At 37.9% G+C, this 27,943-nt stretch overlaps 1 long non-coding RNA gene across 2 annotated transcripts; it reads right to left on the bottom strand.

Moving 5' to 3' along the window:
• Positions 1-7,622: 7,622 nt before the first annotated feature.
• On the bottom strand, positions 7,623-26,411 carry LOC133531580 (uncharacterized). 2 transcript variants are annotated; one of them, XR_009801557.1, is made up of 5 exons: positions 22,574-26,411; positions 20,482-20,638; positions 17,575-19,042; positions 10,077-10,187; positions 7,623-9,268 (listed from the first exon to the last, which is right to left on the bottom strand). It is a non-coding gene; the product is annotated as an uncharacterized LOC133531580 (long non-coding RNA). The 2 variants fall into 2 exon arrangements; XR_009801556.1 differs by lacking the exon at positions 22,574-26,411 and having other exon boundaries at positions 20,482-21,249.
• Between the last annotated feature and the right edge of the window lie 1,532 nt (positions 26,412-27,943).

Below are 27,943 nucleotides of genomic sequence, written 5' to 3'. Positions count from 1 at the left end.
GCCGGAATTCTCGTGGCATTTTTGAACTGTCTGGCATAGGGATTTCTCATTTATCGACTTCCAAATGCAAACATTGCAACGGTAAAAATCTACCAATAGAATCGCATGAGATCTTCACTCCTTTTGCGCTTTTGCTCAACGCTCGACTGCCTCGATAATGTCCTCGCTTCGGTGGACTGGCAGCCTAATCCTTTGCGGTATCTTAAAGGTGTTTATGTGCATCAACTTTTCAGGTGGCGTATAATACACATACCTATACCGCGTGAGGTGCAGCTCGCCTCACCGAGCAACAGCAGCAGCAGAGGAAGGCGCTCGCTCGCCGCGTTGACGCTGTACCTCAGTACACTTCTAGCCGCGTAGACATCCTTGGAAAACGCAGCAGGTATTTTAAAACATTTTTTTGTTATACACTACACGTAGGTATATGCTAACCGCTCCGCGTTAAAGTAGTCAGTATCTAAAACGTTATAAACTCCGGATATTACTCACCATCAGGCGGAAGGTATGGTCATATCGGACCCTTATAGTTTTGCCATGTCCGTCTGTCTGTCTGTCCGAGGCTTTGCTCCTTGGTCGTTAGTGCTAGAAAGCTGAAATTCGGCATGGATATATAAATCAATAAAACCGACAAAGTCGTACAATAAAATCTAAAAATTTAATTTTTTGGAGGGTACCTCCCCTACACGTAAAGTGGGGGTGAAATTTTTTTTCTGCTTCAACCCTTCAGTGTGGGGTATCGTTGGAAAGGGCTTTCAAAACTAAAAGGGGTCTTTAACAAACATTTTTTGATAAAGTGAATATATTCGGAGATAATCGCTCCGAAAGAAAAAAAAATGTGTCCCACCCCTCTAACTTTTGAACCATAGGTCCAAAAAATATGAAAAAAATCGTGGAAGTAGAGCTTAAGAAAGACTTTAAATGAAAACTATAGCGGACATGATCAGTGTAGCTGTTTTTGAGTTATCGCAAAAAGTTTCCCCTTCATAGTAAAAAGACTTTAATTAGGTACTGATTATGCAAATTTGCCTATTTGTTTAACTCGCGTGAAAGGTACCATTTCATCCCTTGGTTAACAATTTACTTTCAGCTCCAGTTTAGCTTATTGTGACGGAAGAGTAACTACGGAACCCTACACTGAGCATGGCCCGACATGCTCTTGGCCGGTTTTTGAATAACAGATCAATGCAACTAAGCACTGAACAATGAAAGTTCTCATACAATATAATTAAAACTTTTTAACGATGACAGAGAGTTTGAAGCAATCGATTCCTAAATTCAATGTCATAATTTTACACTATTAAATTGAACCGCATTTAAACCGCAGCCAGATAACACTAAACCCTATACTCATAGCGTTGTGTTCCTGTCGGTAAGCAAGATTGCCAAAGCTCAACGAGCTCCTTTGGAGTTGCAGGCGTAGGTACATAGGCTACGGAGACTGCTTAATATCAAGCAAGCCGTATGCTTCTTTGCCACCGACGTAGTATTAAAAAAATAATATGAATGTTCTAATCGTGGTATATGATAAAAAAAATTTTTGAGTTTCATTTCAGTTCTAAGTATGGCGAACCTCCAAAATTTATTGTTTTTTTTTTCTATTTTTGTGTGAAAATCTTAATGCGGTTCACAGAATACATCTACTTACCAAGCTTCAACAGTATAGTTCTTATAGTTTTCGAAAAAAGTGGCTGTGACACGGACGGACGGACGGACGGACGGACGGACGGACAGACAGACAGACAGACAGACAGACAGACATGACGAATCCATAAGGGTTCCGTTTTTTGCCATTTGGCTACGGAACCCTAAAAACAAAGAAAAAGTAGAAAACCTACCTACTTACCTAGAGTTCGAGTCTTGCTGAAAACAGTGAGCACTATTTGATAGCAATTCAAGTTACTTTTTTCTTTACACGTTTTATAATATTCTACTCATTTTGTTTTCAGGAAATGAATCCGAAGAACATCGCACTTTCAGAGCTACGAGCCAACGTTACGACGTCTCGTTCCAGTGGCGCAAGACCAAAATTTGGTGTGGGCAAGGCACATTAAGCGAGGCCCTCTGGTGGCGCAAGAAATAACGAATATTTATTACGTTGCGTTGCGTCTGAGTTACGATTAGAGGCGCGAGGTCCCTCGCCCACGCCTAGCGCCGCCTGTCTCGTTCCAAAAACCTAAGAAGGGTTCGTCGTAGACAGTAAAGAGAGGCGCCGCGAGGCAATCCTCCTCACCATGTTACCTATCTATTTCGAATGATGGCAACTTGATTAAATTTTAAAAATATAGGTGCGCGGCAGACTGAAAAAGATTAAGAACCTCTGGTATAGATGGCGCCAGCATAAGTTTTACCTGTTACTTAGTTTTTTTATCATTAGAAAGAAAGTAAACGATCTTGTCGTGTCTTTTTATTGAAAAACAAATCACAGCAAATATATAAAAATTATATAAATAGCATATAAGTCCAGGGGTCGGACAAAAAGTGCGGATGACGTAAAAATGACGTAATCTTGCACACAGGATGATGTTTGAGTTTGTATTTAAACTTCCGTGTGACATATAGTAACAAAGTAGTATTAATGAAGTAACAAAATAATCGTAAATAAATCCATGGAATTAATAATACAGGTGGTAGGGTCATGTAGTGAATAAAATAAATTTCACGAAACTTGTTACCATAAGGTATAATTATTTGAAATTAGTTAGAACAAGTCTGTGGGATTGCCACAATATTCGAGTAAAGATGACATTATAGAGCGTTTTCTTATACATTAGTAAATATAAATTTTAGCTAAATATAATCGTGAAGATACAATAGCTAAACAATAACGAAGTCAATTTATTGTTCATCTGATTGACAATGTGTCAAAAACGTACTTACTCATTTCAAGTGGCGATATCGTTTAATAAAGAGGTTGATAAATGATAAGTGATAATTGTTTATGAAAATCAAAAATACTATTTGAAATCATCCTATAAGTCGTTTGACGTCATCCGCACTTTTTGTCCGACCCCTGCATATAACTATGATCATCTACATTCTTCTTTATAAGTGAAAAGTGGCGTACTCGAAGAGAAACTGTGCGCAGCGTCGGGGATCGTGAAAAATAATAATTAAAGAGCGATTTTCAATAAAAAATACATGTCAAATCAAGATTGTTTACATTTTTTATAATGCTTTAAAATCTATGTATAGTCGTAAGTATCTGTAAAACCGGCCAGCCACATTGTTATCGTTTCGTCTTGCAATAGACTTCCACGCTCTGTGCTATCATCAAACTCGCTGCAGAATTAACTTAGACTGACTCTAGCGTTGTTATTGTCTTATTATCTATTCTATGCAAGTAATTAAGTATAATAGAATACGAGTAAGTGTGGCTGGCTTTCATATTGGGGTCGGTCTACACATTGACTAGTGTTTTTTGCGAGTTCATACATCAGTATGTGCAGACAGGCCCCAGTGTCAAGACCAGACACATCTCGCAGTCAGACGCTAACTTTAAGTCGTTAGATAATGTTCAGATACTTTTGATCTACGCCATTTATGTGCCAAATAACGAATTATCTTTATTTAATAATAAAAGCTGTGTCAGTAGGTCATTGTGGTTTACTTACTTATCCATTTCGACTTATTTGTATGCCTGAGCAGTTTCGCCTGTACAGTTCAACTGCACAGGTAAAGCTGTATAGGAAGCTGCACAGTCGAATGCCACACACGCTCCGTTTTACCTGTGCAGTTGATAAAACTGCGCAGGCATACCCTGGTTTGTACGGCCAGCTTAAGAGGAAAGGAGACGGCCGCTCTTCCATACAAACGTAGTCTCCATTTTCCTCTCTAATTTTCACATTGTATTGATGTATATCAACAATAGCAATTTTTGATGATTGTGAAAACTAGGAGCGAAAAACAGTTTACATACAAAAATTTAATGCTCCTAACTCTTATAATAATTACAAATTCGAAAAATATCAAACGCTGTGGTCGATATACAACAAATTGTGTCAAAATATTTTCAATAATGGTAATATCCAGAGAGGAAAATGAGTACTATGATTGTATGAAGAGGAGAATTGTGTCCCCTATGTGGCGCGGTTCCACAGGGCTGAGCAGGGTGAGCTGGTTGGCGAAACAGTATGAGCAACGCTAACTGGCGCGAACTAATTTACCTATATTGTTCTCAAAAACGGAACCCCTATGAAAAATCAACCTTCTAAGCCAACGCAATCAAAAGATACACTCACAAGGGAATCAAAACCTACAGGGTACTTCCCGTGAACATCCTCAGAATCTTGAAATTTGGTACGAAGCAACGTCTTATAGCACAGATAAAGGAAAAATTCGTTAGTTACGATCATCGTGATGGGTGAACTTTTACTTATATTCCTACAGGTTTGTACGGAACTCTCGGTGCGCGAGTCCGACTCGCACTTGTTCGGTTTTTTAAGTAGTGTGAATAATAACATTTTTAATATTATTATTAGTATTATTACCTACAATTACAGTTGTGCCGTTCTCGAAAACATTCCCCATAGTAAACGGGGAACGTTCTCGAGAACCTCAGAACATATTCTTCCCATTTGCATGTACAATGAACTGCGAAATTGCATGGAGAAATTATGAATGAATTCATTGATAAAGTCGCCGTGCACTTTTGTGGCTCATTGGTACTTGTCGAGTTTTTTTTATAATGAGCATGAGTATGTTATGTTTTGTCATCGAAGAGTTCGGTTTCCTAACTTCCGACTGCATCAGCAGATCAGATCTAAGTATATAATCTATAATGTCTACATACTTATTTCAACTAAATCAGACACCAGGAAGCGGTTCCCATTGAAATTAAAAGATTTAGTGCACACATACACAATACAAATATATTACGCAGTCAAAAAGCTTTTAAAAAAGTGTGTAAACCGGAAAGAAAAAAGCAGATAGACTTACCAGTATTTAAGATCAGAAGCCGCACTCCACAAAGCAGTTCTAATCGCCAAGAAATAGGAAATGTAATAGCACTTCACAGAATAGGTGATGTGAAAAAGATCAACACAAAACAAAGAAATTTACCTACCCTCAATTTAAAACGTGCCGTAGATTAAGCAAACTATACACTCACAAACAATCTATAGTTCGTATTTTTAGCAATAGGAGGTAAGCTAAGCGATCTCGACGTGGTTTTTTTAAACACTTTCAAAAATAAGTCACGGCAAATATGTAACAATATACGATTATTTACATACTTTATCTTTCATAAGTAAAATGAACTAATTTTCAAAAAACTTTTTTCAATAATTTTCAATTAAAAGACACGTCAAGATATTTTACCTTTTTTCTAATGCTAAAAAACGTATAGCGTGAAAACGAAGAAACAAAGTTGCGTTCTTGCACGCGAGACCGCGAGTCCAAATTTAAGTCACGCAAGATGTATTGAGGGAACGCAACTCAAGCTAGCAGGTCAGATTTATGTATATCGTGCAGATCTCTGTAACAGATAAGACCCTTAATGTATTGGGATTCTTGACCGCTGCCTGTTTTTGCCATACACTGACAGTTTTGTTCGACGACATCTACCCTCATATTCAGAATTAAATTAATCAAATCAAACGGCCATGTATATCGTGATATAATCCGTGGATTTACTCTAAAAATATGCCTGAAACGCAACACATTTTTTAACCTACGTACCGCGATTTTTTTCCTATAAAGGGCAGCAATCATACTTTACAATCACAGTATTTTACAGATGGTGCCAGCATAGGTTTTACCTGTCACTCCTACAAACAGTGATGTCGTTGATCCCCTGGAGGATGGGCCGTGCGCTGGTGTGGGACGCTACTTGCGCCGATACGCTGGCAGCTTCCTACTTGCCAGCGACCAGCAGAAACGCCAGGGCGGCGGCTGACGCCCGAGAACGTTTTAAAACTAATAAATATAGCTGTCTCGGCACCAACTACGAATTCGTAGCTTTTGGTGTCGAGACACTTGGTCCGTGGGGCAAGGGTGCGCGTGGGCTCCACAGGGAGCTTGGAAAGCGATTGAGGGAGGCAACGGGAGACCCTCGCGCAGGCAGTTTTCTCGCGCAAAGGCTTGCCGTCGCGATACAGCGCGGGAATGCTGCCTGCGTGATGGGCACCCTGCCAAGAGGCCAGGGTCTGTTTTAGGTATCTTTATTTTTTCTAGGTAGGTTTAGTTTTAGTAGTTTTATTTTATAAGTAGTCATAATTTAATTTTTCAAAATGTATCCTTTTTTCATCATAAATATATTCAACTTGTTTTAGAAGTGTCTAACTCTTTCTTTTGGATAAGTAATTATAGCCTGAATGGCCCTTTACTTTAAGCCAAATTAGACAGGATAGAACAAAAATAGACAGGTAAATCCTACGCTGGCGCCACCTATGAAAACTGCATTTGTGATATTACTTTGATTAGATGCATAGCATTTTGAATATATCAAAGAAATATATCCAATGTGCCACAGTGCCATCAATTAAAAGATTAGTTCAACGCAAGCAAAAGTAAACAGCAGGTTAGTTCACACAGTTCGCAAAGGCTCAATAGAGGCGCCACCATCTACGCAAGATAAACTTCATTTAATTTAATTAAAACTAACGACAACTTAAACTTTAACTTCTACGAAATTATGACGTTCAAAATTAGTCTGCATTCTGTGTTATCCAAAACGATGCAGGATTAGCTTAGCCTGACTCTATACACATTTTATATTTATAGACAGTGGCGCCCAATTGTGTTATAAGGAAGTAAGGAACACGGTTACCGTTTTCACTCCACACAGATGTCACCACCGTACAGCCATCACCATGCACATTGCAGCTTCAGCGTCAAGTCATGCAGTAGGTTTAAAAAAGGTAAACCATCTTAATGTGTCTTTTTATTGAAAAACACAAGTAAATAAATAGTAACTATTCCTTACGAAACCAAAAGAATACAATAGTTATTAACGACAAAAGTGCGAAAAATAGGATTACGTAACGAGTGGCGATAAATTAAAACACGACCGAAGGGAGTGTTTGAAATCGACACGAGTTGCGAATTACCTATTCGCACATGTATCGTACAACGTTTTACAGTACATATAACCCTTTAAATTTTCGATATAGTTACATAATGTGCTAATTTACGCATTAGTGCGGAAAAGTAGCACCATACATACTGTAAATGATCTGCAACACATTTTTCAAGTTTTGTTCAATAAAAAGACACGTCTAGATTGCTAGGATCTCATACGTGAGATGCGTCATTTTCTAACCGTATCCATTAGAAAGAGACAGGCAGTCTATCTCACGCGCGAGACAGATAAACTGACACAGATACTGTCAAGAGGGATAACTGAGGACAGTTATCCCTCTTTTTCTATTTTAGACAATATTTTTTGACTATGCTAGTTCATATCATTTAGCTAGTTGAAAAATTTACCCTAAGACTAGTAAATCCTAATTCAAAGAATGCTTAAAGTATGCTGCTGACAGCTGACATAATTTCAATTGTCACCACTTGATGGTAACCATTTCAAATAACAAAAGAGATCTTGTTATATCCGAGCAAGGGCAGGGAGTACGTAGAGAAACACTAATTGTGACAGTATAAGAACGTATATTCTCTGAAAACCTGCTTATACACACACGTTAGGGTGCGCTGACACAAACAATATGCGTTTATGTCACAGTAAACAGTAATTAATAATTATAAATTATATATACACGAGTATATATATTATTAAAAAGCGGCCAAGTGCGAGTCGGACTCGCGCATGAAGGGTTCCGTACCATTTGAGGCGTATTAAAAAAAATCTACTTGCTAGATCTTGTTCAACATTTTACCACTTTGGACACACATTTTACCACTTTGGAAGTGTCTCTCGCGCAAACTGTTCAGTTTAGATAAAAATGATATTAGGAACCTAAATATCATTTTTGAAGACCTATCCATAGATACCCCACACGTATGGGTTTGATGAAAAAAATTTTTTTTTAATTTTATGACGTATTAAAAAAAAACTACTCACTAGATCTCGTTCAAACCAATTTTCGGTGGAAGTTTGCATGGTAATGTATATCATATATTTTTTTTAGATTTTTCATTCTGTTATTTTAGAAGTTACAGGGGGGGGGGACACATTTTTTCACTTTAGAAGTGTCTCTCGCGCAAACTATTCAGTTTATAAAAAAATGATATTAGGAACCTAAATATCATTTTTGAAGACCTATCCATAGATACCCCACACGTATGGGTTTGATGAAAAAAGATTTTTTGAATTTCAGTTCTAAGTATGGCGAACCCCCAAAATTTATTGTTTTTTTTCTATTTTTGTGTGAACATCTTAATGCGGTTCATAGAATACATCCACTTACTAAGTTTGAACAGTATAGCTCTTATAGTTTCGGAAAAAAGTCGCTGTGACAGAATCGGACAGACAGACGGACATGACGAATCTATAAGGGTTCCGTTTTTTGCCATTTGGCTACGGAACCCTAAAAACTGATCGGCGATTGGCTCTAGTCATTTTATAATTATATTTTATCACAGAGTTCCCATGGCCATTATCTCTTGTCTTCATCATCAGATCGACTCCCTCGGAAATCGGGAAGTGGGTTACATTTTGCGTCTAAGATTTGACCCATACTAACCAACTTGGTAGTTAAATAAAAGCTTGCACAACAATTCGATAAATCATGATTGGGTAGCAAATTAGCCAATTAAACTGTGTAGTATTTGGGATATAAAATATCACGTTCATGTTGTTTACAGTTGTGATAAGCAATCATAAAAATACAAAGCCGACTTTATTATGTACAAGTGCCAATCCAAGAGGCATAAAGTACTACAAAGTAAATGTTGGGCTCTACATCGACATATACAACCTATTACTACCTAAACTGCGGCTATAATATTACTTTATACTATTTACTAGTCTTATTATTCAAATTGCGATTACGCACAGGCAAAAATGTTAATAACAAAATTAATGATCTAGAGAAAATAGACCAAGCTAACTCCGCATTTATAATGACACTGATATACATATGTACATATATAAGTCTTTTCAAAGTGCAAGATAAAACAAAATCTTTATTGTAATATTATAAGATTATTAATAGTTACGTAACGATACATCACAAGCCAAGCATCAGTCTAATACAAAGATCGCAGGGCTTTAAACGTTAAATAACATGATCGCAATTGTTAGTGAGGCTTGCCTTCGGCGTGGACCCTCGAGCGCGGAGCCCTGCTGTCTCGACGGTGGCCGCAAACGATGTACCTATAAATACTCAGAATTAGTGAAGGAACTAGCCGTGACTGCAGCAGTCCTTTTTCTTAATCAAGCGCTTTACTTAGTTCTTTGACTCTAGAGAAAGACCACGTAAGCACTTAAGGTAAGACTTCATTGCACTTAACCTATCATTCAATCAAATCAGATTCTTGCGGTGGACCAACATTAAATCTTAGTAACATTTAACAAGCTTTTTTCACACAAATCGCCTCTTTCCTTTAGCAGCTTCATTTGCTGTATCTGTAACGGATGGCGCTTTACAGGGCCGTACATTATAGCACCATAAATAGAAAGAAAAAAACCGGCCAAGTGCGAGTCGGACTCGCACACGAAGGGTTCGGTACCATTATGGAAAAATCCCTTTTTTGTATGAGAGCCCCCTTAAATATTTATTTTATTCTGTTTTTAGTATTTGTTGTTATAGCGGCAACAGAAATATATAATCTGTAGAAATTTCAATTGGCTAACTATCACGGTTCATGACATACAGCCTGGTGACAGATGGACGGACGGACAGCGGAGTCTCAGTAATAAGGTCCCGTTTGACCCTTTGTGTACGGAACCCTAAAAAAATGCAAAGAAATAGTAGTACAAAGTTGTAAATTGACGGCTACAATATTTTGAACGATTTCACGCATCTCTGTATACTCCTATCTCTACGTTAGGAAACTAGAGCGTGTTTATTATATCTTGGCAAGGCCTCTTGACAAAGGCCTCCTAGCTAGTTCCAATTGTCATGGCCCACGCTCCTCCATTTCCGTCAGTCATGTTTATTATATGCAAAATATAAATTTACCTTGACAGCATCATAGATGTGCCACTGCAGTGAGGCACGGAGCAAGAGCAGCGCCGAGCAGCTTTCACGCGAGCCCGAGACGAGCGATGGCGCCACCGTCGCGGACCGGTCCTGTAACAACGACAACAAATGTGAGTATCTATACGTATATAGGCTTCTGTTATAAGAACTAGATGAAGAAACAATACAATAGTCTAACAGCCTGAAAAAAGGAGTTATATACTTGTTGAGGAGGAAGACGGGATGGAATGAATCAAATTCTGGACGGACCTAGCAGTACAAACTGGAACTGTTCCAGAGATAGCGGGAAGTTGCGAAGATACATATGTATATAGCAGTGTTGGGCAAAAAGTAATTGCATTACGAATTATGAATTGCAATTACAAAATGTTATTTAAATAATTAATAGAATCAGGCGTTACTTTGCGGAAATCCATGCTAATTAAAACAAGAAATATTACTTTGCTAATCCGCGAGAAAATAACGTGTTAGTCAACCGTTATACTTACTTGCGTATTTTTACATGCAATTAATGTTCCCACCCTCCCACCGCAAAAATCAAAATCAAAAAAAATTGGTCAGTTGTCGGGTGTCAGACCGTCAACATCTCCAGCATCTCCTGAGGATGCCTCGTAGAGAGGCGAAACACGTGTCGAGTTTTGTACTTTTGGTGGTGGGTTGTTATATTTATTTACGTATTTGTTTTTGCGGTGGGAGGGTAGGAACATTAATTGCATGTAAAAATACGCAAGTAAGTATAACGGTTGACTAACACGTTATTTTCTCGCGGATTAGCAAAGTAATATTTCTTGTTTTAATTAAAATGTTATTTGTAATTGCATTAAAATTTCACTGCATTACCAAATTTAATTCGCAATGCCATTAGAAATTACATTTTGTAATTTGAATTCGTAATTCATTACTTCATGCATTACAAATTACACTCGCTTAGTAAAAACATTTACATTGTTTTTATAAAGCATGCTATACTTGTTTGTGGGTTTGTGTGCTAATTTAATATGTTAAGGCCAAATTTTGCAACTCAAATTTTAAGGAAAGTTTTTACATACTTGTGTAAGTTTTTTAGTACGTGTTTTAGTTCTTACATTCAACTTTGGACGCTATTTGTGTCAGTCCAAATCCAAAACAAAAGGGACCTTATGGCGGTATTTTAGTTGGGTTGATTCTTGTATTAATAGTTAGGTATATGTTTCTAGATTTATATCCCTTAGATAATTCAATTTCCGCCACAAGGTCCCTTTTGTTTAGGACTGCCACATATATGTACTTTTCCAGTTGACTGTACCTCCCGGATATGATTATATTACCATTCGAAGATTTACACTTAACTTATTAAAATCATATTACGAATAAAATGTAAGACTAAAAAAATACTTATACCTAAGTACTTCCTTTAAATGCTTATTAGTAATTTAATTTATATGTATTTTGGTAAATGTTTATCCAATAAATGTTTTAAACTAGACTGAATAATTTCCTTAACCATTCCACGTGGGTAAATTTGATCCTGTTTGTGTAAGTAATAAATAGTTCACACAACGTAATTGCGTAATGCAATTACGAATTAATGTAATTTCAATTAAACAACGTAATTGCGTGATGCAATTACGAATGAATGTAATTTCAATTAAACAACGTAATTGCGTGATGCAATTACGAATGAATGTAATTTCAATTAAAAATTACCAGGTAATCAAACTTAATTTAATTCAATTACGAGCGTAATGCATTACAAGTAATTGCATTAAATGTAATTTAATGCGTAATGCAAATACAAATTAATTGAATTATGTCCAACACTGGTATATAGGTACTTAATACTTTGAAACTTACATTCAAAGAGTAAAGTGCTTACATTCATACTTTTTAAGTTCGTCAAAGAAAGTATGACAATTTTTAACCCCATTATGCAGTCTTAAATATAAACATAAGTATGTAGATATCAATAATTTGTCATAGTTTAACCAACTGAGAACAAACTAACTCAATCTAATTTCTAACCCCATTATGTACTTAGTCTTAAATATGATATAAGCATTAAGATAGAAATCATTTGTCATAGTTTAACCAACTGAGAACAAACTAACTCAACCTAATTTCTAACCCCATTATGTAGTCTTAATTATGATATAAGCATTTAGACAGAAATCATTTGTCATAGTTTAACCTACTGAGAAAAAACTAACACAATGTTTAAACATTTAAACTCAAGATAACATTATCTTAACGCTTGTAATATACTGAAATGTATATGGCTGTAGGAGTAGCTACACAAAAGCAGCTCAAATTGCATACACAAAAAAAAGAAGCAATAAGTGAAGCCAACTGTATGTATTCACATTTTAGAAGAAATAGTTATTTGTTTTACAAGGGGAAAAGTTGTTGTTTAAACTCTCGTGCTAATATTGATACCCTAACAAAAGATTCCAAAATAGAACCACGAGCGTAGCGAGTGTTTAGAACGCAACCTAATCCACTGTGTTATGGTGTAAGTCATTTTGACAAAAATCAATAATTGGTCGCTGGCTACAGAACTACATATTTCTAAACAGTTTGTTAGGCCATAATAACGTTTTTATTGATTCGCTTTTGACATTCTATAAACAAACTACAGGCCTAACAGATATTATTTTTAACGGTTGTGGCCGAATGTTAATTACAATTGAAAATGAACCATTACAAAATGAACTATTAACTGTAACCGTCCGTACGGTTTACGGTTCCATTTGTAATGGTTAATTTTTAATATTTTCAATTCTAATTAACGGTCAGCTAAGACTGATTTTTAAGCTCTTAAGACCCAAGCCAATTTTTGCGCTCAAAAATCGAATTTATTTACGAAATTCGTGGGGTCTTATCAGCACGGCTAGCACATGATTACACGCGGGATAACTCGCGCCGCGAGAAACAACAGTCGCGTGTCACAAATTTCTATCTCGACCTGTCAGTTTCTCGATTTTGGTAGCATAAGTTGGCAGATCGAGAAAAGAATTCCACGCGAGAGAGCCATCCCGCGCGCGACTTAGCCAGTGTGGCCATTTATACTTGGAACAAACTTTTCTTTCGTGGCAACACTGAATCGGTACTAACATAATCGGAAAAATAATGAATAGTCAGCTTTAGAAACGGAACGTCCCTAGTCACGATAACTTTGTCTCCTTCTCGCAGTATTAAGATTAAAGAAATAGCAAATATTATTTTGAAGTCGGAAATGTCAATGTGTCAATCATAATTTGATTCGCTTTGTCGTTACAAGTTGGAGTACATTATTATATCTAAAGATAATTACCTACCTAATAATTAAATACCACTCCTTACGAATGATTGGTGTTTTTTTAAAGATAATTGAGATTACCCGAAAGTGTTGGCTAATTAGCTACCATCTTTACGAAGAAGACTGAAGATCTCATGATAATCCCCAACATATCTTCATTGTGGCTGGCTAGTTGCTGCACCGCTGGCTTTGAAGATAGATTGATGACATGCACAAGTCTGTCATCAAACACGGCGCCTATACCTCAGCATGCTGCTGCTGGGTGCAGCCATCCTGCCACGGAGGACATAGAAGGGCTCATGTTGGGAACCTACTCCACACTCGAATGTTAAAAACAATGAGTTATTTTTGCGTGTTTTGTATTTTAGCGATGCAGCGTTAGTTTTTTAAGTTTTCTCATATTGCAAATACAAAAAAACATTTAGTTATTTTATTTACTCTGACCTCTTTTAGATATTTAGATTTAAGTACGACTACTACGACTCCCACCGAACGGGCGGAGTCGGATCGCATTTCTCATTTATGTGGCCGCAAGCCGGTCGGCTGCTCGCGGACGCGGAGACGCCTCCGGACGGATTCTATCGCTTCTGCGATATATAATATATAGGCACATTAAAAATGCGCTCCGGTGCGGCCTGAGTCCAGCCAGTCGGTGGGAATCGTACATTAGGGTGGTAACTACAGAATACTCGTATTACGGCCGTGGCCTTTTGTAAGGTGGAGGTTGAGTTGGGCTGCCAGATTCATTATTTTGCATTATTTTATTATCTGCGTATAATAAAATAATGCATAATGCATATAGTAACAAAAGTGTACTTAGACACCTACTTAGGGTAAGTAATAGGTACCTAAGTACAGTAGGTGTAGGTTACCTTACCCAATCTGAAGGCTTTCTCCAAAGTTTTAAAATACATTGCGTTTTTGTACTACTACTACTACTTCACTCGCTCAGTGACCCAAACAAGATCTTGGCCTCTGACGCAAGAGAGCGCCACTCTGCCCTATCCTGCGCCACTTCACGCCAGTAGGGTATTCCGAGGGCGAACAGGTCTTTTAGGACTTCGTCACTCCAGCGGTATCTGGGACGCCCAGACGGACGTTTTCCACCCGGGTGCACCACATACACTCTTCTCACAGCACGATCCTCTCCCATCCTCTCTAGGTGGTGCGTTTTTGTACACATATTATAAATCATTAGTACCCGGATATACCTATAATTAAACCCCAAGACCGCGGTTTATATCCCACAATCAATTGAAGCACGTGACGAGTTTTTGTACTTAGGTGGTGGTTTATTTAACTATTTGCGTATATATATTTTTTAGGTGGTAGGTTGCATGCATTGACTGTAAAAATACGCGTGTAAGTGTAACGAGTTAGCACTGATTGACTAGCACTTAATTATTTCGTGGATAGCGAAGTAATATTTTTGTATCAATTAATACGGATTTCCACAAAGTAATTTCTATTAATCACCCTCCAGTCAATTCGCCATCAAACTGTTTGCTTTGTTGATGTGGTGGCACAATCTTAGGCTTTTAATTTTTCTGTCGGGTTTTCATTTAACTTAAGAGAACAAACAAGTAAATGTGAAAAAATACAATCATTTTGTTATTACCGGCATGATATATAGATATAGGTATCTTAATAGGTATGTTATAAAGCAATACCACGTACCTACACCTTACCTACCTAGCTAACGGACACATCATAAAACTCAGGATTCATATTAAAATTACTCAGATTATTGCTGTAGTATGAAATAAATACAAAATATAGAAAATTAACTTTCTTTTAGGACCAAAGTCAACAAAACTTCGACAAAATATGCTTCTCGCGACCCTCTAGCCTCGAAGACAGTTTCTCTCCTTTTGACGTTGAAACGCGGGATATTTTCTCTCCCATAGTGCACTTGTGCTACGAGTTTCGAGAGTATCCCGCGTGGAACTGTCAAACGACAAAATTATGTCGCTTTGACATTTGTCCGCCAGACAGCGGGTTGTCGCGCGCGTCTTATGCTACCGATTCGCGAGAAAGCTCTATGTCGCGGCATTTTCTCGCCTGTCGACTGTCGCGCCCGTCATGTGCTAGCCGTGCAGACTCGATGTGATGTTGATGGTGAACTATACTATAAAATATTTAAAGATAGTAAGCATATAATAATACAGATACATTTATAAAACGTCGAATAAGAGTCATCAACAAGTAGGTCAAACGTCAAGCACGACACATTTAAATCACACGTGTTAATTTTCTAGTTACTACTCGTAATATGCGAGAAAACTAGTTACTGCTCGATGCACTAAAGCTACGCTGAGTTTCCGTTGTAAAAATCATACAAAATACTAATATTCTTATCTAATTAAGGATATCTTGTTTAAGTATTTAACTACAAGTGCCTATTTGAACGCGACAACACGGCGCCACTAGCAACGGACGGCGCGTGAACTAGCCGTGCCGGCGCCGGCCGTCTGGCCCACGTTCATAAATATAAATAAATTAATATGACAAATTTACTAAGCCCCACAATACGCTCAAATCTTGTGTTATGGGTACTCAGACAACGATATATAACTATAACATGTATATGTATAAATACTTAAAATACATAGAAAACACCCATGACTCGGGAACAAATATCCATCCTCATCACACAAATAAATGCCTTTACCGGGATTCGAACCCAGACACATCGGCTTCATAGACAGGGTTACTACCCACTAGGCCAGACCGGTCGTCAAAAATATGAACCTTAATACAATACAAGAAATCTGGAAAAGCACAGTCCGTGGCAATTTTCTTTGTTCCCGCTCGCTGCTCAAATGTTCATATGAAAGTTCGAATGTTGCAAACATGTCTCTGCCAACTTGCCAAGATTAAATACTTATTATCCTAATGTCATTTAGGATCATAATATTGACTTACATGAGACTTGGCCATCCAAATATGATTATGAACACACGTCGTCGGTCACTTTAAAACCACAAACATAACTCCACGAACGTGTTATTTCGCGACGCACAACGTATTCATGCAAATCAAATATGGCGAACTACCGGACTAAACTTTACTAACCACAAATCTAAAATAATGATTGGACGAAAATGAGAGTCACATAAGAAATATTAACCAACGCTTTACAAGTCCGCGATCGGCGGAAACGGGACACAACGACACAGAGGCGACCGCCTCGGATGGCGCGCGAGACTCGACTGTCGACTGGTTCGCCGGTCACCGCTCACCGGTTCGGCTCGGTCCCGGCGCGCTCGGTTCGGAACTCGGAGCGCGTCGGTTGACACTGAGACGCGCCGGACGTTTTGTTATATCTGCTTAAACTCAAGTTTTCCTAAAAAAACACCCGTCTTTATGTGTAACTATAGTGATAAGATATTATAAAACTTTGAATGTCGATTTTTTTAGGAAAAAATGAGTTTTAGCCGATATAACAAAACACGTGCTCATTATTTTTTGCTGCTTTCAAACATATACTCAAACCAGCCATTAACTAGCAAGTTGCTTGAGCATCACTTTCTATAGGAGTTAGAAGATTTAGTAACTTTTTAGTACTTTGGAGGACAATTTCTCCCAATAGGTTGAGTTTGGGCAGCTAAAAAAAAATACGTGTCCGTTATTTTAGACTAGTCTATAACATATATCAAAATGAATCAAATCGGAGTCGGACAGTTGGGTACCCTTCCTTGTAAGCCTGTCACGTTCTAACAAGTATGTAAGTGCGAAAGTGACAGGTATAATAACAAATGATAAAAGTGCGACTGTGCTACAGCTCGAGTTCCTCTCAGTTTGCTCAAGAGTTTCCAATAAGGAGAGGCGATGCCTTAAGGCATTAAATCCGCCATTTGTACTAAAATGTGTTGTGCAATAAAGATAAAACAAATAAATAAATAAAAGGAGTAGCCAGTGGCGGATTTGTAGTCTCCTGTAGTAAGTATATACTAGCCGCCCCTTTCTCAGCATCCATCATACAGACTGCCGCCCCTAATATCTGACCGCCCTACGCCCGGGCCTACTGGGTCTCAGGGCAAATCCGCCACTGGGTGTAGCGATACAGCCCTCATTTTTTTGAAGTCTATTAATATAGTATCATTTTAAAGGGAACACGAAAGTAAGATTAGGACTCCCAGACTTGGCCTGTAAGAAAGGCTGAACAGGCTAGACCTATGAATACAGACACACAACACTGACCTCAACAGCATGGTGACGATGGCGAGCAGCAGAGCACGCAAGCAACGCAAGCGATCATCGCATTGGATGCGGGTCCGCGCGCCGCTCCGGGATGCGGACGGGAGATAGCTGCACTTGCGCGCTCTTTCGTCAGATCCACACCCGCTTCATGGTAGCCGCGAGCCTCACGAGCAGCGCATGGGAAGCAAGAATATGTCACAAGTATAAGTATTCATAGAAAATCAAACAATCCCAAATAGAGCGCGACTTGTAACATTTATGGACAGTAGGATAAAATATACATAAGAGTAATTTATTAGAATAGGCAGAACTAATATTGAGGGTTTTGATTAAAAATAGAGGTCTTCGGCCGACTTGTTACATTCTATAATCTAAGCTGAAAGTCTTATCGTTGCTCTCGTTTAAATGAAATGGCGGAGTAGGAGTCACCATCAAGTCATTGCTACCTACGTCCTGCTCCGCTGCTTACTGGTTGAGAAGACATTCTGAAAAGAACATTTCTGAAGTTGCGTCGTCATTGAAACAGGGAACCAAGTGTTCTGAAAAGAACATTTTTGAAGTTGTGTCGTCATAGAAACAGTGACATTTGTTCTGAAAAGAACAGTTTCATATTGCTCTGAGAAGAGCAGTTTGTCTGTTGCCCTGAAAAGGGCAGTTTTATTTGTCCTGAGAAGGCTGTCCTTCTATATCAGGAGCCTGCAGCATCGATCGTCGCATTCTTGAATCAGTAAACAGTGGAGCAGGAGGTAGCTTAGCAATGACTTGATGGTCACTCCTAGTTTGCCATTTCATTTAAACGGAAGCAACGATAAGACAGCGCAATTCAGCTTAGATTATCTCCATTATATTTTAATATTAACAGATAAATCCTCACGCTAGCTAATATAAATCTAACTATTAATAAAATCACCATACATAAAGCAGGTTATAATCCAGCCCGCCTGATAAATAAGTAGTTAGAGTTACCACGTAGTTACCATAGCATACCCATTACAAACACTTTCTTCTACACTTTTAACTAGGTACCCCTTGCGTCTCAGAAAACTTTGCATGTGCCAGTTTAATAATTACAAATTGCAGGCATTAGACACAAGCGGCGCGAAAGGCAAAAATCGAAATTCTCTATCGCTCTTGCATATTCTAATGATAGAGAGGCAGATATAGAAATTACGCTTTTCGTTTTTCGCGGTAGACCCTCTGTATATCGCATATGTTGAAATAAATCTTTCATTGAGTTCCATCTAATGAGACATTATCATTCTATTGGCAGTTACATCTAATTACAAATATCCCTTTAAAAATATTTGAATCAAATAAAGATATAAAAAAGTTAATAACACACAAGTCTTACCTTTTTGCAGACGGGCTTTATGCCAGTATGTTTTAGGCGACTTTCTAAGCAGCCTGCAAGTTTTAAAGCTTTAGCCATTTCTGTGCGAGCTGGCATCGCTTCATTTTCGACTCCTCCCTGTAGAATTTAAGACAATCAATGATTAAAATGCAGGTACAACCATAACTTTATAACAGAAGAAGGTAAATATAACATGTTAGTGGTCGAGTTCAGATCCCAACTTACATAATCCAACAATATTTAAGTTGGTATATTATTAAAACGAACAGCGTTGAAATATGTGGCCGAGCATCATGCTGACGAGAAAACCTTTTGCCACATTATTAGAAATTTATATATTATAAGTTATAAGGTATTTCTAAATATTATTAGAATAGTTAGTTTAAATTAAGTTAGGTTATTTTTTTACTTGTATTTTGTGGCAATATAGCATATTTATTTCTTTCTTTCTTTCTAAGTCACTTAATGGGCTACTGTAAACGAGGTGTAACAGCGAGATGCAAGCATGGAAGTCCCCTATCGGAATTGAACGACACTCTTAACTCTACAGAGAAGTGGCAAAGAAGAGGTTATAGTCTAGCCGCCTATTATTCAAAACTTGCCAAGACAAATGCAACTTTGATTTGTTGATAAACAAAGATTTGAAATGCAATGGAATAAAGCCTTTTGTAGGTCTCTAGGCGGCTAGAGCATATTATTACAATGGGGGTATCATACAGAGTACGAGGAGGCTTTACTTATTGCATCAGGTTGCGTCTCTCTTAACCAGCAGAGCTAAGAGAAAGAGTCCCCATTAATGGATGCATAGCAGGGACTGATTTCAGTTACGGTATAACGGTATGGTAGCGGTATAAAATTACGATACCGATACATTGTACCGGTTAGGCCGCGCGGGTCCGATATAAAAGTATCGCTACCGTTTTAAAATAACGGTTATCATATCTTATATACCTAAATAGTTTACTTGTTGTTTTGTTGTTAACGTAGGGAAGAGCGGTGCCTCCCAACACAGGCAATTCATTACTTACCGGGCGGCTCCATCCCCTAAATCATGGCCAGGTGTATTTTAAGGAAATAAAGAATTTTGTAAGGATATAAAGAACGTTACCGGTATGTTTTCCGGTATATACCTTAAACGTTATTATAGCCAAACTGATAGTATTAAATAAAATCAAAAGGGCTTACGGGCTTACACTTACAAAGACCGCTTCATCCAATAGGAACAAAATTGGCCCAAGGCGCGGGCGGTATGGCAACGAAGCCTAAGCTGATAGGTTACCTTTATGAAAGTGGTTAAGGTACCCGAATAAATAAAAATACCGTTATTTTTCGGCAGCGAAATAAATTTATTCGACTACCTAAATGGTTCTAATTCTAATTAAACCGGTATGACGTGATACCGTTATATAAAGGTATCGTTATTTTTCGGTTCGGTCGGCAGTCCGTGGTGCATAGGCATAGAGACTGCAAAAAAGCAATTCAACGGTAACAAACCTCCCCTGTATATATGAAAGGCTTTTCACTACACCTATACATACATTTCGAGCAACACATACCTGACAGCGCGAGCGGCATCGCACGCAGGCGACGTGGGCGATCTTCAAATAGGTTGCGGGTCCGCACGGCGCTCCAGTACGCGAACGGGACATCGATTCGTGCGTGGCGTTATATCGTCAGAGCGACATCAGTTATAGCGCAGTGGCCACCGCGAGCCTCACGAGCAGCGCATGGGAACCAAGAACATGACACAAGTATAAAGGGCTTGTGCACAAATGACAGTGACATATGACAAAAACCATCTCCTTCGATGGTTTTTGTCATATGTCACTAGAAGAACTCAGAGAGTCGTAATAAATGGATATCAATCCGATGTTGTTCTAGTTACATCTGGGGTCCCGCAGGGGTCAATCTTGGGTCCTTTGCTATTCAACATATTCATCAACGATATTAAAACCTGTTTCAACAACACTCATATACTACTATATGCTGATGACCTTAAAGTTTTTAGTGAAATTCGTAATTATAACGATTGCTTACTATTTCAAAGGGACCTTGATCAGTTATCCGAATATTGCTTATTAAACAAATTAGAATTAAGTGTCTCTAAGTGCAATACAATAACTTTCACTAAAAACAGAAATATAATAGCCCACAGATACAAATTATGTAATGAACATCTTCAGCGGGTCCAGCTCGTGCGAGATCTTGGAGTAACCTTAGACTCTAAATTACATCTCGACCAACATGTTGACATAATTATCTCTAAGAGCTACAGAATGTACCATTTCGTTACGAGGGCCGCCTCTGACTTCACTAGGACTTCTACATTTACTTATTTATTCAAAAGCTTAATCCGTCCACAATTAGAATATGCAAGCAGTATATGGAATCCCTTCTACAAAAAATACATCGATGTAATAGATAAAGTCCAATACAAATTCCTTAAATTTATCAACTTTAAAATCCACAAGAATAGCCGACTGCCTTATAATAACTTGCTGAAAAAATACAGTCTAACAACGTTAGAGAAAAGACGCTCGTTCCTTGATGCAATGTTATTACATGGACTTTGCAACAATAAATTTGACTGTGTGCAGCTGGTGAATAGCATTAAATATGTGGTTCCTAGAAACGCGAACCGTCGTGAGACGCGTGCGTACAGATTATTTGCCGAGAGCCCTTGCCGCACTAACGCCGGCTTTCGTAACCCGCTTCGCCGGCTCCTTGCTTCCTACAACCAAAACTTTACTGCGATAGATATATTCCACCTGCCCACCGCTAAATATAGAAAAGCCTTATCAGATTGTTTAATATAGATTAATGTATACTAATTTAATTTATAATTGCCGTGTTTAGCCAGAGATACATTTAAACTATTATTAGCATAGTAAAATTGTATATCTGTCCTACCTTCTTCAACTTTATGTGTATAAGTAACTTGTGGATAACGTTGTTGGCTGTACATAAAAACAACACTTATAATGTAACACCATTTGTAGATTGTATTTGTATAGTTGTTTGTTATCCCTTAAAAACAATAAAATAAAATAAAATAAAATAAAAATCACGCGAAGTTTTTTTCGGCTACTTTTTGCCATTGCCATTTTAAGAGCAGTTTCTGTTGCACTGAAAAGGGCAATTGTATTTGTCCGGGGAAGGACAGTTTTATATCAGGAGCCTGCAGCATCGTCGCATTCTTGAACTTGACGTGACTTAATGTTCACTCCTCGTCTCTCAATGAAATTGAGGGCACCGATAGAGACCGTGCGTGCGTGAGGGTCTGCTAAATTGTGACCTGAATCGAAAGCGAAAACAATTCACTCTTCTAGGCAGGTGCTGCCCCCTACAGTTCATGCTGGCTCTATTTTGCATAGTAGGGTCTGCCATCTAATGGCTTAAATCTAACAATCCACCCCGCCTTCTGTGCTGCCGTCTACAGTTCTTGCACGCTCCCTATAGGATAGTACAATGCAGCTTGGATTATGTTTATATTTATTGATGGGGTAATTGCGTCACTATCAAGTGCAACAAGAGTTCACAATAAAGGGTGGCGTGGCGAGACTGCAACGGCGCCAAGAGCTTCAGCGACAAAGAGATCTACGTAGTAGTAGATTGAAGAAGGAAACACGAAAATAGAACACTACTAACCTGATGGCATGATGACGATGGCGAGTAGCAGAGCACGCAGGCTATCATCACATTTTAAGCAGGCCCGCGGGCCCCTCCGGCATGCGTACTCTCGTCTCGTCAAAGCCGCATCCGTGTTGACTGCGGTAGCCGCCTCAAGCCTCACGAGCAGCGCATGGAAACCAAGAATGCGACACAAGTATAAGGAATAAGTTAAAAATTACTTTATTCATAAAACAAATTGTTAATAAGTATTCAAAGGAAACAATTTTGCTGATTTTGCACAAAACGCAATCCTAAACAGAGCCAGACTTGTAACATTACGATAGTACAAGACAACACAGGAGGGTAACACGATACTTTTTATTGCACACATTACAAGGTTACAATAGGTACAGGTACCCGTATAGAAACATAAACAATTTTGGTAGAAGCAACAAACGGTGTTATCGCTAAAAAGACGCATAGATCTGTGTATAAACATAGAAACAGGAACCAAGTGTTCTGAAAAGAACATTTTGTAAGTTGTGTTGTCATAGAAACGTGAGAGTCAGAATGGCGGGTGTACCTAAATAAAATTAAATGAAAACCATACCATATTTTTGTACCTAATTTGTACTATTTAGTACCTCGTTTAAAAAAAATTGTACCTCACGGTACTTAAAGTTATCACCAAAAAACAGGTCACCCGCCATCCTGACAGTCAGAATGGCGGGTGTACTTTATTACGCTATGTTCCCGTGGTTATTGATAAATTCTATAAAAGCCAAATTTTTGTACCTTTTTTGTACCTTCATATTCAATTATAATACGAGTCATTTTATTTGTGCTTTCCAAGTTTTACTCATTTTATATTTTGCTTGCTATTACAATTTTGCAGGCGTTATAATTTTTCAAATTATCGATTTCATTTTTAAGAAAAAACGCTAAGGTACAATTATTTTTATTACGCCAGGATTTAGTACCTTTAATGTTTAATCTGTTAAGTTCAAATAACTCAGTAAATCATGTCTTAAAAAAGGCTAGGCGCCAATTCAAAGAAATCTTCCTAAGAAAAATCATTTTTAAGACATGATTTTCTGAGCTATTAGAACTTAACAGATTAAACATTAAAGGTACTAAATCCTGGCGTAATAAAAATAATTGTACCTTAGCGTTTTTTCTTAAAAATTAAATCGATAACTTGAAAAATTATAACGCCTGCAAAATTGTAATAGCAAGCAAAATATAAAATGAGTAAAACTTGGAAAGCACAAATAAAATGACTCATATTATAATTGAATATGAAGGTACAAAAAAGGTACAAAAATTTGGCTTTTATAGAATTTATCAATAACCACGGGAACATAGCGTAATAAAGTACACCCGCCATTCTGACTGTCAGGATGGCGGGTGACCTGTTTTTTGATCATAACTTTACGTACCGTGAGGTACAATTTTTTTTAAACGAGGTACTAAATAGTACAAATTAGGTACAAAAATATGGTATGCTTTTCATTTGATTTTATTTAGGTACACCCGCCATTCTGACTCTCACATAGAAACAGTGACATTTGTTCTGAAAAGAACAGTTTAATATTATTATTATTTGTAAAGCAGGCAGGCAGTTGAAAAAACTGATAATGCCTGTATCCGGAGTCATCAATAAAGTTTTCAGTGTTGAGTAGAATTTGCATTGTGCGTATCTAATTTATTCTTAAACTCATTAATACTATATGCTCTGGGAGTTTATTCCAAGCTTTGACCACTCTGTTGCTAAAGAAGATATTGCTCTGAGAAGAGCAGTTTGTCTGTTTGTTGCCCTGAAAAGGGCAGTTATATTTGTACTGAGAAGGACAGTTTTATATCTGGAGCCTGCAGCATCGTTGAGTTCTTAAACCAGCAAGCAGCGAAGGATGCGGTGCGGCGACGACTCGACGTTTACTATTTGTAGGCCAGCCGGAGGCAAGGCGGGTACTCCGTTCTGGATGGAGGGTATAAGCGGCATAACAAGCTTCTTAAGGATAAGACCACCTGTTGCTTAATACCTCCTGTGTTGAAGTGTACAATAAAGAATATTTTTATAAAACATGTCTAAGAAATACCTAGTGCTACAAAATCTGCTTTTAAATACAACAGACAGACACACAAGTAGCGGTAAAATGTGTAACTCCCTCCCCTCTTTTTCCAGTATCCAAAAGTTCAAATTCAAATTTAGGCTTAAAAGGTGGACATGAATCATCAATGAGTTCGAGGATATACAGTGACCAGCCCGGTGAAGGATGCGTTCATAAAGTTAACTTTTAGGTAAATACTTACTTCATGAAGCATGCTATTCTATTCCTGAATTAATTACCCCGTAAGAATATTTTCAAGTTAATTGCATAATTTGTTATATAATCTTAATACTTTTCCAATTAATATTATTATATAATTAATATAATTAAATCCATCAAGCTGTACTGGCTCCATTTTCGTTACACAATCACATTGTTGCACAAGGTTTAGACAAATATGTATTTACCACCTAAGATGGACTATACAAATGTATACCCAACCCTTATACCTAAGAACCGCTGTAAAAAAGTAATGTAATGGGGCTAACTATCTATCTTAATACACATGGAAAAAATGACCATCACTGAAAAACAGTAATTCCAAAATGGCTTCAAGAAACAAATAAAAAGAGAGCACAGCATAGCAAATGTCATTCCAGATCTAGAGCAGGGCCCAATTGGGGAAGTACCTCTACCTTACAGAACCGCAGCCAAGTAACACTAGACCCTACTCATAGTGTTGTGTTCCTGCTGGTGAGTAAGGCTACTAGAGCTCAACAAGGGTGCAGAGTGTCAGGGACGGCAACGCGCATGTAACTCCTCTGGAGTTGCAGGAGTACATAGGCTACGGAAACTGTTTACCATCAGACGGGCCATATGCTTGTTTGCCACCGACGTAGTATTAGTATATATATATATAATTATATAAAAAAGAAAAAAACTATCATGAAACTAAGCGACTGTAACTACTCCAAATGTAAGAAACAAAGTTTCTAAGCACACACATACGCATGCACACATACAAATACTATTTACTAAAAAAATAAACAATAGGTTCCTACAAGTATACAGGATCTAAAACCACTTAGTTGTTAATACATGATATTTGAAAGGTGGTTCTTTTTTGGTATAAGCTTGTATAACCAGTTGTAAAACTAGTCAAAACTAATATGTATATGCCTAACTAAGAATAAAATAATTACTCCACATGCTGGACGTGGACAGATAAAAGATGTCAGTAGCATGTTTTTAAAGTGATTACCAAAGCCTACATGTATAAGCTTGAACCACATAGTTGCTGCATTCCACAAATCCACACCCTTTAAAAATTTACACTACTTCTGGGAAGTGCAACCTATCTTCGTCATTAAAATATGATTTATAAATAATAGTTAATTATTTATAAATTATAATTTAAATATTATAGTTTTTTGAGCAAAATAGCTGACATATGGACAGACAAACAGACAGTTTTTACCATTTTGGCTATGGATCATAAGTATATCTACTTAATCAAATGTTACATATTTATTATACTGATAAAACATGTTTACATGACCATTACCTACAGTGTGTAACTAATGCGCCATGAAAGTTTAGATTACATTATGATACATTTATAAGATTACAATTTTACAGTTGAACAACTATTATCCATCCTCTCACAAAACCTCAAGACATTTATTACACACAGTCGCCCATATCGCAGTCAGTAGCTGATGCCAAGAACGCATTCAGCTAGCAGGAAGACTACACGACACAGTGAGAGTGCCAATAGGTAGGTACATGATATATAATCAAGGAAATATTTCATATATATCGAACAGAACTTACATGACATGACGAGGCATTTCCAAAAGGCATTTCGAAAAGGTGTTTACCATCAACAAGCAGTCAACACAGCAAGCACATCACATTCAAACCACAAACAACACGTGTTAGTTTCACAAACACTAATCTGCGAGAATGAATAGTTACTGCTCAATGATTTAAGGCAGCGCTGAACTGATATCACGCTGTAAAAATAGTAATAAAATACTACTGTTTTAATCTATATAATTAGAATTTTCTTCTTAAGTATGTCACCTGGCGCCACTAGCGATGGACCGACGGTCGGCGCGCGAACTAGCCGCGGCAGCCCCGGCCGTCTAGCGCGAACGTTGGATAAATATGAACCTTACCATACCATAATTCAATAAAGCTGCAAACGTACAGACCGCAGCACCGGCGATGCACGGGGAGGTGAGCCAATTTGTTTGTTAGCGCTCGCCGCTCGAATGTTACAAAATGGTCATCTTATTTTCGCTACCCAACTTTAAACATTGGTTAAATGGAAATAAGTAAAACAAATTTATCCTACATACAGAGAGACTTAAAATATTTTTTAATTAGGAGACAGTAGGATAAAAATACACAAAAGTTATTTGAATAAACAGTAACATTTGAGGGATTTATTAATGATAGAGGTCCTTGCTCAACTTATAACATTATTAGACCGAGATCTCGGTCTCGGTCTCGGCATTCTCGGCCAAAAATCGAGCTGAAATCTCGGTCTCGGCTCTCGGCCAAAATGGGCCGAGATTCTTGCCGAGACCGAGACTAGGCAATGAGTTATCATTGGTGAATGTAAAAGGTGTACAATTTCAACGACTAAATCTATCGATTTTACATTTTTGCTCTCTTTTGCAGGCGTTATAATTTTTCAAGTTATCTATATAATGATAAGTACTCAATAGTTTTTAGATTTATGACGTGTAAAATGTACTATGTTTATATTTACCAATAAAGTCTGTATTCTGTATATCGATCTCATTTTTAAGAAAAAACGCTAAGGTACAATTATTTTTATTACGCCAGGAATTAGTACCTTTAATGTTTAATATGTTAAGTTCAAATAACTCAGAAAACCCTAAAAACCTATATCTAATCTACCGCAACCTAACCTAACCCACAAGCCCCCTCCAGACTATGCGCGTGAATCGCGGCGCGACTTCGCGGAGCGAACATACCTCGACGTTGACGTAGACTCCACACTCGCACAACTTCACGGCGATTTCGCAGTTTGGTTCGCGGCAAGACGACGCCGAAGCGTCAGCTGATCGGATTTAGTTTACGGCAAGGTACTGACTCAAACTGGGAACTGTTAAATTGATTTTTGGTTGAAGTTCGCACCCAATATAACCAAGTAGCCGCCATATAAGGTTATGATATGACAATTCAGATTAACTGACTCGTGAGCGAATCGCGGCGCGAAGCGATCGCGAGTGTGGAGTCTTGCAAGTTCGCGCTTCGCGTCTCCTTTGACGCGGGCCAAATACCGACAAGAAACGGGGAATAAGGCGCGAAGGCGTGAACA

Source organism: Cydia pomonella, chromosome 25, assembly GCF_033807575.1.
Source record: "Cydia pomonella isolate Wapato2018A chromosome 25, ilCydPomo1, whole genome shotgun sequence".
Taxonomy (NCBI): Eukaryota; Metazoa; Arthropoda; class Insecta; order Lepidoptera; family Tortricidae; genus Cydia; species Cydia pomonella.
This window is presented reverse-complemented; position numbering and strand designations above follow the sequence as displayed.